Source organism: Lissotriton vulgaris, chromosome 3_1 (assembly GCF_964263255.1).
Source record: "Lissotriton vulgaris chromosome 3_1, aLisVul1.2, whole genome shotgun sequence".
In the NCBI taxonomy this organism is placed as follows: domain Eukaryota; kingdom Metazoa; phylum Chordata; class Amphibia; order Caudata; family Salamandridae; genus Lissotriton; species Lissotriton vulgaris.
In genome coordinates, this window is record NC_141689.1 from 361,054,745 (window position 1) to 361,067,928 (window position 13,184).

At 46.1% G+C, this 13,184-nt stretch overlaps 1 protein-coding gene across 1 annotated transcript in view; it reads right to left on the reverse strand.

Moving 5' to 3' along the window:
* TTC33 (tetratricopeptide repeat domain 33) overlaps positions 1–13,184 on the reverse strand; it is a 678,801-nt gene that overhangs the window by 274,905 nt on the left and 390,712 nt on the right. The gene's annotated exons all lie outside the window — the stretch shown is intronic.

Genomic DNA, 13,184 nt, shown 5'->3' on the forward strand with positions numbered 1-13,184 from the left:
GACTGGATTAGTAATCTTTAGGTACTTATACTCGTCATGAGTAATCAAGGATTGTCCATACCAATTATCTAATTCTGAATTGTACTGTGCGTGACTGTTAAACATAATCTCTGGTTTAACTCTTACATAGCAAGCTCTATTGTTTAGCTGTTTATAAGCTTCAGATAAATATTGTTGTCTGTCCCAGAGGACTACAGTCCCGCCCTTATCAGCATTACGTACTATACATTTGTCCTCCTGCTTGATTTTATTAATGAGGGCTGTCTGAACTTTTTCTTGCTTGCTAAATTTTTTATTGCACACACTAGTTTATTTTTCCAAGTTTTTCAAATCATTTACCACCAAATCGTTGAAAATGTCAATGTTGTCTCGTGCAGTATAGGGAATATATCGAGATCTGGGACGAAAACCAGTTAGATCACTAGCATTGATGACCAATCCTTCAGATCTTGCTACCTCATCTGCTTGACTCATAAGTTCTGATGATTCACCAGTTATATGTCCTCCAAAGCTCTCTCCATTCTCATCATCTTCGTATATTCTACCGGAAGGCTGAATATCTAACATGAGCTCCATGTCTTGTACATTTAGTTCTCCCAATGAAGCCTCGCTGTTTCCGTGGTGTAAAGCTTCGCTCCCTGAACCCTGGTTCAAAGAGAAATGTTTCTTCAGTTTCAAGAGTCTTGCAAATTTGAAAATGTCTATCCGAGTTTGAACATAATTAAACTCGGCAACCGGGCAAAATGAGAGTCCTAAATTGAGGGTCTGTTCTTCCTCAATAGATAGTTCCATGTCAGTCAGATTAATCACCGATGATTGTTGTTGCATCAAATTTGGGACATTTTCAGGAGACGTTTGTGCATTGTTCATTGCTCTTTGTTTTGCATCTTGGCGCCTTTTGTGCCTTTGCCTTTTCCTCGTTTGGCGTAATTTACCCTTGTTCTTGGGCGGAGATTGAATCGTCGGTCCTCTTGAAAAAAACCAAATTCATCAATGACTGTAGGGATTCGTTCTTCCATTTTCCCACTAGGACCTTCTTCCGCTGAGGTCACCACATCCGAACTTGGTACGCTACTTACGCCAGATTGAGCTATCTGCTGTTTTTGAGTTGCGCCACTCATTTTCATTCTCCTTACATTTTCAAATTTTTTGGCAAATGTATAAATCTGCCCACGATCATAGTCTTTTTTGTCCCTTATGAATTTTTGTGCTTTTCGTTCTTTGATAGAAGTACCCAACTTTTTCAGCCGTTCTCCCATCTCTTTTTTGTAGAGGGTGATTGGTTCTTGATTTCCTCTTTGGCCAACATGTCATTAATTTGATTAATTTCCTCCATCATTTTTGCACGATCTTTTTCCGCATATTTGATTAAGATCCTTAGTATGCGGCAGGATGATTCTTGGTTATTATCCGCCCACTCCTGTAGCATTAGGGGGTCGGGGTCTTCATAGGTCGGAGCTACAAGAATTCTTAGCCCCCTTGGAATTCTCCCTACTTCTAGGTAGCGCTGTAGGGATCTTGATTCCCACCATTTTGATAGTTCACCCCGGGATAATTTCTCCAGGCACTTCAGTCGCACCATTACATCAGGCATTTTCTCATTACGAGCTCTTGAAGGCTGTTGTTTTGCCGCTACACCAGTGGTTGTTTCATCAAATATCAACAAAGCTTCTTGCTCGCGTTCGTTCATTTCTTCAAGCGACATTTCAGTAACTTCTAGTCCCTGTGTTTTTCACCAACCGCTAGCGTGGGGCCGACTTAATCTCAGAACCCTCCGACACATAGCTTTCCCTCTTCCTCAATGCCGCAGATATTCGTGCCTCGGACAATCCCAAAACGCCTCTTTTACCGCCAAACAAATATCCAGTGGGTTTGTTATACACTCACCCAAGTTCTGATGCGGTATCTGCACGGTGAGTGGTTTCGGGGCACTGCGGAGGTCTTTTCTGACTTCTCCGACTCAATCTGCGTGAGGGGGACGGCAGCAAACAAACTTCTCCAATTGCTCACGAACTTCTGCTGTCACCAAATCAGAGGGCGCGTCTTCTTCCGGCCTCATGAGCGAAGGCAGGAATCATATTACGAGCTCAGAACCTCGACAATTCATTCGAAGAGGAGACGACAACAGCGTGGTGTAAAACCTTCTTTTATTCTTCAGTCGCTATCAACGCGTTTCGCCTGACCCAGCAGGCTTGGTCACGATTAAAGTTCAAAAAACACATACAAACATTTAAAGTGCATAAACGTCACGTGATGCATCACGTGACAGGTAAAATCATAGAACTGGAAGAAAGAATCACATCGGTTTCTATGGTTCGTATCTCCGTAAACAAAGTTTGTATAAACATAATATTCATTACGGGGTTAATTTGCTAAACACAAATTACACAGATGTCATTGAAAAACCCAAAAATAAGTAGTAATTATTATTAAAGGGGCATTTATAACAAAAAAAACGCTAAGTGTTCGCGCTCATTGCTAAAATCCTGATTTCGATTCAGAGATAACTCCGCAATTAAGCATGTAGCCCCAGTGGGCTAACCTCCTTTAACAAAACTACAATTAGTGGTTTATATTCAATTGATTCCATTCGTATCAAAGAACCCCCCAAGGTTTTTAACGGATACACTTAAGAAACTAAAATCAAAAGGTATATGTGTATATGTATATGTGTGGGGCACATAATATATAATGTTTCCAGGGTCCCGCGCATGGGCGGGAATATTCTAATGCTTATGACTATTGCTGAGGATCCCCTGGAAGAGAACTACGCCGTCATGAGCACAGCGCACTTATGGCTCATGGTACCGTTAAGAGCATGCCGGCGTCACGCTCCCCCCCCCACCCAGCGCAGCGGCGGAATTACCGCAGCGGCCAAGGGGTTAAAGGATTTCCCTTCCCCAACAACGATCACCTTGCATGATGTCATGCATCAACTTCTCCACTAGTGAGAAGCAAGCAGTGGGAGCAGCGCACATCGATGTACCTGCTGTCACCAAAGTCCGGTAAAAAAACAGACCGCCAGTGACAAGGCACCTCAAACTGACCGAACCAAGCAGGAGCTTTGGTGTATTGGCGGAGTTCGTGCCGCCGAGGGGCACCATCCCATGAACCTGGGGGCCACAGGGGTGTGTATACAACAGCCCCTATCGTGGTACATCGTCACTGGATAAAGGAACGCATGCCAGCGGAGGCTCATCTGTGAGCTTTTAATGTACCAACAGTCTATTGAAGCACTTACAGGCATTCAAATTTCTGCCCAAGACTGCAACTCCCATAATGCCCAGCGCAGCATCATACAGATCAGCCCATCAGAGAACACGCCATGGCGCATAAATGGCGACTTTACCTGGCCGGTGCTGATTTCCTGCCATCATTAGCCTTTGAAGAAGAGTGTTATCTCGAAACGCGTCAGCGAAAATGTTGTCAGGACTGTGAAAGGGGATCGACTGGAAGGCGTTCCTGTACTGTTTATTGGGGCTATGCTTGAAGCCCTGTGCCGGTGTGTGAGTGCTCCTCAAACTGACCGAACCAAGCAGGAGCTTTGATATATATATATATATATATATATATATATATATATATATATATATATGTGGGGCACATAATATATAATGTTTCCAGGGTCCCGCGCATGGGCGGGAATATTCTAATGCTTATGACTATTGATGAGGATCCCCTGGAAGAGAACTACGCCGTCATGAGCACAGCACACTTATGGCTCATGGTACCGTTAAGAGCATGCCGGCGTCACGCTCCCCACCCCCCCAGCGCAGCTAAAATGGCAGACAATCAGGATCGGGTAATGCTCGGGCCAAGCTGAGAAAAACAAGCATTGGCATAGCCAATAGGTCTCGCCTTTGGGACCTTATAAGTATTTAGTTATGCAGCAGGTCCCAAAGGCGAGACCTATTGGCTATGCCAATGCTTGTTGTTATATCTGGGCATGTTGAGAGGCTAGGGGACGGGTCTCGATGACAGGTTGGGAGCACAGCAATGACCTACTCAATTTGAATGCGTAGGTAATACAACCGGAGGCGTGAAATGAAAGGTTAACTACCAGGAATAACAGGAAGGTAGAAAGTTAGGCTGGTTAGAAAGGTAAGGAGGGGTAGAGGCAGGCATGGTGGTGAGGGGAGAAACAGATGCAGGCTGGGAGAGCGCTATGAAGGAGGGAGGCGAAATGGGAAGAGCCACTGAAAGGTGGGTCGGATAAAGACAGTAGTGAGGCAAACAGAAGGGTAGCGAAGGGTAGACAAAGAAGTGAGGTGTAGAAGAAAAAGGTTCAGGTGCAGAGACAGGTAAATCAAAGATGGAGAGGGGAGAATAACGCAGCTGTAGAATGACAGAGGGCCAGGTAGCGAGGGAGAGGTGTGTCAGAGACAGGTAGAGACAGCTGATAAAGAGGGAATAATAAAGACTGAGGTAGACAGGTGAGGTAGAGGGGTGAGTTGATATAACGGAAGTGCAGAGATGTGTCAGAGAGCTGTTACTGAAGAGGAAAAGAAGTAGAGGTGTTGAGAAAGGAGTACGTTACTAAAAGAAGTAAGGGGGTGAACAGAGGTAGAACGAGTGGAAGGGGAGAGAACACATAGAAGATGAATGTCAGGGTAAAGTGAGCGATCAGGCAGTGATTGTGAGGGGTGGGATACAGAGGGATATGTGGCAGTGAGCGCGAGATGTGGGGTACAGAGGAATATGTGGCAGTGAGGTGTGGGATACAGAGGGATATGTGGCAGTGAGCGTGAGGTATGGTGTACAGAAGGAAATAAGGCCGTGAGCGCGAGGTATGGGGTACAGAGGGATATGTGGCAGTGAGCGCGAAGTGTGGGGTACAGAGGGATGTGTGGCAGTGAGCACGGGGTGTGGGGTACAGAGGGATATGTGGCAGTGAGTGCGAGGTGTGGGATACAGAGGGATATGTTGTGGCAGTGAGTGCGAGGTACAGAGGGATATGTTATGGCAGTGAGTGCGAGGTACAGAGGGATATCTTGTGGCAGTGAGCGCGCTGTGTGTGGTACAGAGGGATATGTTATGGCAGTGAGCACGAGGTGTGGGGTACAGAGGGATATGTTGTGGCAGTGAGCCCGAGGTGTGGGGTACAGAGGTATATGTTGTGGCAGTGAGCGCGAGGTGTGGGGTACAGAGGGATATGTTGTGGCAGTGAGCGCAAGGTGTGGGGTGGAGAGGGATATAAGGCAGTGAGCGCAATGTGTGGGGTAGAGAGGGATATGTTGTGGCAGTGAGCGCGAGGTGTGGGGTGGAGAGGGATATAAGGCAGTGAGCGCGAGGTGTGGGGTACAGAGGGATATGTTGTGGCAGTGAGCGCAAGGTGTGGGGTGGAGAGGGATATAAGGCAGTGAGCGCAATGTGTGGGGTAGAGAGGGATATAAGGCAGTGAGCGCGAGGTGTGAGGTACAGAGGGATATAAGGCAGTGAGCATGGGGAGTGGGGTACAGGGAGATATGAGGCAGTGAAACACAGGGTCGGGACGTCCTGCCAGACATGACAGGGTGCATACTGGCAGATAGATATGTTATTGACACGAGTCTGTGTACATTTTAGTGGGATCTGAAATCCGGACTATGCTGCAACCTCAATATTTGACTTGGGAGGATAATGCATTGACTCCCCCAAGAACTTCATTCAGAAGACCCCTTGCTCTCAGGAAATCTTGGTGTCCAGACCTAACCACTCGTGCTTGTGGTGCGCAGCTCAAACTGGCCATTGTCATTCTGTTTGTTATAATCAGCCACAGATACAATGACAATGGGTGGGAGGGGCTGCGAGGAGGAGTGCGAGGCGCCCCATCAGGGAGTTGAGGCCTCTGGCAGGAAACTGCTCTGCTCCCTGCAGGGCCCGGATTTAGCGACAAAAGGCGTACGCAAAAGCATGGGCGGCCGCAAGGAGGGGCACTCCTGGGGGGGGGGGGGGGTTAAGCGCCCCTTCTTGCCCCGCGAATGCCCTTGCAAGCACGTGCATGTCCTCATTGCTGCCACCAGTCCTCTGCAGCTGTGGCTCTGCAGTTGGTCTATTCATTACACATTTGCTGTGTTGGTCTTTGGGGTTAGGACGAACCCCACTAGCTCACGCTCCACTAATTGCCACCTGGGCTCTTGCTCTATCTTTTCTTTGAGACATTCGGTTCAGCATTCCAGCGGATGTTGAATCCTCTTTCTGTAGGTAGTAGGTGTTATACCAAGATATTTACCTGTTAACCTGGTGGTTGTGGAGCCTTAGAACGGCACGCACACCTTTTGCCCAGCCTGGTCATGCCTCTAGCTTGCTATTTTATTCTATGATTAGGGCCATCAGTCAAGATTTCATGACGGAAAAAGAGAAGTTGCTTACTTAAGGACCTTTGTTCTCCATCATGGACATTTATTTTGATTCTATAAACAGCTGTCCTCCCATGAATGGCTTTTCTAGTTTAACAGTTACAGGATGAGGATCCTCCTACCTATAAGAATAAAAGGAAGTTTCACTAGTGGTGTATAGTAGATCATGCTCCTTCACTAAAGGAGCAATTTCTCTCGAATGGATGAATAAATGAAGAACTTATAGTCACTACATTCACCTACTAAGTATCTTGGTACTAGAAAGGAATGTATGATGTTACATCGCATACATTCACTACGCATGGCTTTACAACATGGTTGTTACAACGACCGCGTTGTTACCACGCGTGCCATTACATCGAAAGTCGTTACAGCGACTTGCTGTAGGGGGTGCGCTGGATTTAGGAACAGTATTAATTACTATTCCTACTACACTTTGTGCAACAGCAGGGAAGGTGTGGGATTTAAAATCCAACACATTCCTTGGTGTTGCACGCCCCCTACAGCAAGTAGTTGATACAACTTGCGATGTAAAGGCACGCGTAGTAACAACAAAGCCGTTGGAGCGACCGCGTTGTAAAGTTACTGCGTTGTGTTTAGAGCGCTGTAAACGCTGTTTCCAGCTAAAAAGGAAAGCACTCATGTGTGGTAAATAACAAAACAAAACAGCTAACAGGGAACTATAACATAAAATCATTCAAAATTAAAGGTTTTCATTTTTTATCTAGAAGATGCTGTGCTCCATCATGGATCGTATACCAGCAGGTAATTAATTCCGGCCCCTAGATACTAAAAACAGATACGACTCCCAGGTGTGCTGTCTGAAAAGATTGCCAATTGTCAGAATGCAGTGTTTACTATGAACTACCTGGTGAGCCGTGCTTTAATTGGAGGATCCTTTGGTGCAATGGTAACCAGTACCATTGCCTTCTGGCTTCCTTGGTTTTACGAGTCTGACTACTGAGTTTTGAATCATTTACAACTTTACCAGGAGGCCACTGTTCTATTTGCCACTACACCAGCTCACTCGATCTGTGCCACTCCACTCCATGCTGCTCCACTCAACGCCTCTCCATTCTACGCCACCCTGCTCCACTTCCCTTCACAGAGTGCCACTCTACCACACTTCGCTCCATACAATGCCATTCTGCTCTATGTCACTTCAGTCTGTGCCACTTCACTCTACGCCACTGTACTGTACGACTCTCCAAACCACTCCATGCCATTCCACTCTGCTCTGCTTCACTCCAACCTATGTACACCACTCAACGCTACTCTAATCTAAGCCAGTTCACTCTATTCAATGCCACTCCACTTGATTACACTCCACTCTATGGCACTCTTTGCCCCACTATCCTTGAACACTCTATGACAATCTACTCCTGTCTACTCTATGCCACTCCACTCTGTTCCACGACATTCTTAGACCCTTCACTCTGACACTCCACAACACTCTACAACATGCCAAACATTACTTCACTCTACACAACTCCATTCTCCTCTACATCACTCCACTCTACGACATTTTATGCCATTCCATTCTACAACATTCTGTGTCACATCACTCTATGCCACTCCACGACACAGTACTCCATTCTATGTAACAATAATCTAGGAACCTCTACTCCACTCAAAGCTCCTCCACTCTTTGTCACTCTACATCGCTCCACTCTACAGTACTCCACTATGACACTCCCCTCTATGATACTCAATGCCACTCTATGACACTTAATGCCACTCTACGACACTCTACACCACTCCACTTAACAACACTTTCCTCTACACCACAAACATTTAGCCCTGCTCAACAGCAGCCATGCTGGTGTACAACATGGCTCAAACACTTTAGCAAAGACAATAGCTCTTGCATAGGCGAGAACTATTGGCTTTGCCAATGTTTGTTCAATTGCCAGTGTTATGCCTGGAAACCTGAAACTGGCCCAGCTTTCCAAGCCAACTACTGCCAATGTTTCTGAATTCTCAAAAAATAATGAGGCACAGATTTATAAAGAATTTGCATTGGGTTTGCGTTACTTTTTTAACAGTGACCCGCCGCAAAATCTTTTTTGGCATTTACTAAGCAATGCAAATAGTTTTGTAAAACAAAATAGTAACGCAACGCTTTGCACTGCCTTGCATTACTTTTCATTGGTGATGTGTACCATGGTGGTATGGGGGTTCCCATGCATCAACCCATGGATTCTTATCCCAACCCATATCCACAAAGAATTATAGACATGGATTTGCACCAAAATGCTGCAGCAGCAAAATGCGAAGAATATCTTTATTTCTCCTAGTTATTTCTCTTCACATGTGTGCTGCATTGTGCAGTACACATACAAAGAGGAAATAGCCTCAAAGGATGGTTTTTGTGCAGGAATATAGAACTTCCTGTACAAAAACTATCCTGGGCACAAAGCAGACACATATTCACTGTGTTGATAGGGTGCCTGCTTTGCTGCTAGACATGGAGACATGCACAGCACCATTTCTGTGAAGATATGGCGCAGTTCTGCTCACTTCAGGTGACGTAACACAGTGCAGTGCAATAACTTTGCCTACGTTGCACCACTTGCACCACTTGTTAGAGATTTCTAAATTTGCACCCATTCAAGGAGTACGTCTACGAGTGTAGATTCATCATTTGGCAAACTGGTCACTAGATATATTAAAGTTACTGATAAAAGCAATGACTAAGAAAAAAAAATGTAAGTGTTTGAATGTTTGCCATTCACAGAAAGGTGATAATGTTGATGTACATAATGATTCGTTCAAATTCATAAGAGCATTCAAATCAAAGGAGTTCCTTAATCAACGACCCAATAAGTTTCTGGTCCATGTTATGAAGCAAACACCCAAAGCACACCTAATTTCTGATGTGCAGGATCTATAAAGCTTCCTGTCTAATGACGTAGAGTAATTGTTGATTGATTTCATATAATGTAAAATCCTGATGAAGATAGTGGCCTTAGTTCAAGATCTGAATTTATACCTCCTATTCCTAGCCACAGCAATATTGAGTTGTTCATTGAGAGGGTAACACAGGATCTGTACTCACCGAACACACCGGCCAAATTATGTCCACGATTTAGATACAACATTTCCTATACGGAGAGACAAGCTCTTGATACATAACAGAAAGATGACACAATAGTTATACAGGAAGCAGACAAAGATGGGAACGTAGTCATTATGAATAAGTGTGATCACATGAATGAAACAAGTCAACAACTAAGTGACTGCCAATTCTATGAGTCTATGAAGGGTAACCCCAAGAGAGAACTGACCATCTTTTTGAATATGAAATTGAATGAATGGAAGGGCATGTGACTGCTTTCGGATGAGGAATAAAGATATTTGTTGGTTGGTGTGTAAGGTTCTCCTGTATCTATGTTCTACCCAAGGTCCACAAGCAGGGGTTTTTCACCAATTGTTGCAGTATTAAATTGTATCTATTGAATAAACTGACTTCTTTTGGAAACCTGATATTGAAAGAACTTCAAATTATAAGGTATAATGCCTCTACATTAATAAATAGGGCAATAGGAATTGATTAGTAATTCGAATTGACTTAAAATATTATGCATACAGAATATAGAATCCCTACTTTTCATTGTCGTTATACATGCTCCCACTCAGGATATGTTGGTTTATATGTTCAATCCTAGGCCATGTGATTGGTTTGAGTTGAGGGGGATGTTGTTGGGCAGGGCCCATTCTTCTTGGGCTTTCTTGCACACACTCTCTGTCATGGGTTTGATTGATTTCAAAGTTTATGTGGTCCTAATGGCGGGACTGCCGTTTTTAATTATTTATTAAAATTGAATGTAAGTTATATGCAGTCATTCTATGTGGAATTGTTTGCTGTATGTGTTTGTTTATGTATTATTTACAGGCCTGAGGAAGTTCGATGTTCTTGAATGAAACGCATTGGTTGTAGCCTTGGCTGTTTTCATGGAAAACTTTGAAAGGCGCTAAAGAATGATAAAAATATATGGTATTGTGGATTAATCATTCTTTCGGTGCGCCATTCCGTGTTATGATCTTCACTAAGTTAAAACCTCTTTGTGAAATCAGAACAATAACACAGACATAGCGGACCCGACTCAGGACTCCCCGGCCCAATGCATTTATTTGGGGGGAGTCACACTCTAAACACCCACCCAACACTATGCCAATGCGCATGATCTTTTAGCCTTACAGCATTAAAGGAAGTGACATTATTGAAGTTAAAAAATCTACTATCAGGAATAATCAATGATAAAGGACATTACAGTAGGGTAACGTACATTTTGGGAACCAACCAATGATTAAATACTATTCTTTCATGCTATTCCGGAGTGCAATCATGAAAACCTAGGAGCACAACCATAGAGCCCCAGAGCACATCATAGACCAGCTACAATCATTGAACTCCCAAAAAAGGTTCCAATCAGTAGATAAAAGCTAAACGTAATGTGCCTAGACAGTCTCAAGTACCCAATTACTGCCCAATAGACGAGATACAGCAAAACTAGGTCTGGGTGAAAGTGATATTACTCTGGTGTAATCTGCGTAATTTCGTGCTACACTTGTTGAACACAAATCATGGAATTAAGCCAACACCATTTAGCATAATTGCGCACCAATCCCAGTAAACATTTATAGTAAATGCACGGGAACAACATAACGGGAGCAGCTGTTGTGCGCAGTGCTTTTGTTGTTTTGAACTTTTTTTTTAAAGCAGGAACACTCGCGTCAACAGTTGAGAAGAGGGTGCATGTTATGCTAAAATATAGCATAAAATGACGTGTTTTCATTTGGCCTAATTGCTGTAATTTCATATAATTTCTCTGAATTTTGCACAATTAAGTCAAAGCAAAATTTGCGAATTTTGCACACCGCTAGGTAAAACAGATATATGCACACGCATAAACCCAAAATCCTAATGCTGGGCATTATGTGTGCAGGCTCCTTGCTCTTTTTGATCAAAAACAATCTAGCCCCATGCATAAATATCTTTATCAAAGAAAACAGCCTCCCAGTTCAGTAACAATACTCAATCTCTGTCCTTTTCCCACCTCACTGACTGCACGCAGGGCCACCAGTGTGCCTGTCCTGGGACAGGCATATTTAGCTTGATAAACGTTTTAGGTAGCATACACCTAGCCCAGGGGTACTACCCATAAGAATTGCTTGTCTTTATATATATGAATATTATTCAAAAAGAGCTCCAGAATACGGACTCATGCCAGATTTCCAGGCTAACCATTGACTGACCAAATGATCTGCATTCAGATGAAGTTCATATACATATATTTTATGGAAATATCATAACCTGGCACGGATCCTGCCCTCTTGGATCTGGTTGGACAACCCTGATATATACCAATTATGTATGTCATGTATAAAGTGCATGCTACAAACTGAAGTGCCTCTTGGCACATCACTTATAGGTGTTAATGAACAGGTAGACAGAATGTTCTTGGTCTAAGAAAGGTGAAAGGCAGATTCATCACTGATAAAGATTCTAACCTGTCACCAACAGTTTAAATGCGGCTCACGGCAACAAAAGACACTCTCTAGTGTCACATGCTCTGTCTGTGGCACCGGCCCACTGTAAAAACACGTTACCATTACACCACAGTAGCAGTGCTCTCTTTATAGACTTAAGTGTCCCACCTTCATAGAACTTAACCTGTGACTGCATTTAAGATACATATTTCGGCAGATATGTTTACAAGTCTGAACTACAGCATCAGCTGCTCAATTCTGCAACTATAACTAGGGTATAGATAAGCAATGAAAGAAAGAATCCTAAATGGGCCACGAGCTAGATGCTAGGGTTCCAGAGCTGGAGGCCAGGGGTTCCAGAGCTGGAGGCCAGGGGTTCCAGAGCTGGAGGCCAGGGGTTCCAGAGCTGGAGGCCAGGGGTTCCAGAGCTGGAGGCCAGGGGTTCCAGAGCTGGAGGCCAGGGGTTCCAGAGCTGGAGGCCAGGGGGTCCCGAGCTGGAGGCCAGGGGTCCCGAGCTGGAGGCCAGGGGTCCCGAGCTGGAGGCCAGGGGTCCCGAGCTGAAGGCCAGGGATCGCGAGCTGGAGGCCAGGGGTCGCGAGCTGGAGGCCAGGGGTCGCGAGCTGGAGGCCAGGGGTCGCAAACTGGAGGCCAGGGGTCCCGAGCTGGAGACCAGGGGTCCCGAGCTGGAGGCCAGGGGTCCCGACCTGGAGGCCAGGGGTCGCGAGCTGGAGGCCAGGGGTCGCGAGCTGGAGGCCAGGGGTCGCGAGCTGGAGGCCAGGGGTCGCGAACTGGAGGCCAGGGGTCGCGAACTGGAGGCCAGGGGTCGCGAGCTGGAGGCCAGGGGTCGCGAGCTGGAGGCCAGGGTCCAGAGCTGGAGGCCAGGGGTCCAGAGCTGGAGGCCAGGGGTCCAGAGCTGGAAGCCAGGGGTCCCGGGCTGGAAGCCAGGGGTCCCGGGCTGGAAGCCAGGGGTCTTGAGCTGGAGGCGAGGAGTCCCGAGCTGGAGGCCAGGGGTCCTGAGCTAGAGGCGAGGAGTCCCGAGCAGAAGGCCAGGGGTCCCGAGCTGAAGGCCAGGGGTCCCGAGCTGAAGGCCAGGGGTCGCGAACTGGAGGCCAGGGGTCGCGAACTGGAGGCCAGGGTTAGCGAACTGGAGGCCAGGGGTCCCGAGCTGGAGGCCAGGGGTCCAGAGCTGGAAGCCAGGGGTCCCGAGCTGGAAGCCAGGGGGTCCCAAGCTGAAGGCCAGGGGTCCCGAGCTGAAGGCCAGGGGTCCCGAGCTGAAGGCCAGGGGTCCCGAGCTGAAGGCCAGGGGTCCCGAGCTGAAGGCCAGGGGTTGCGAGCTGGAGGCCAGGGGTCCCA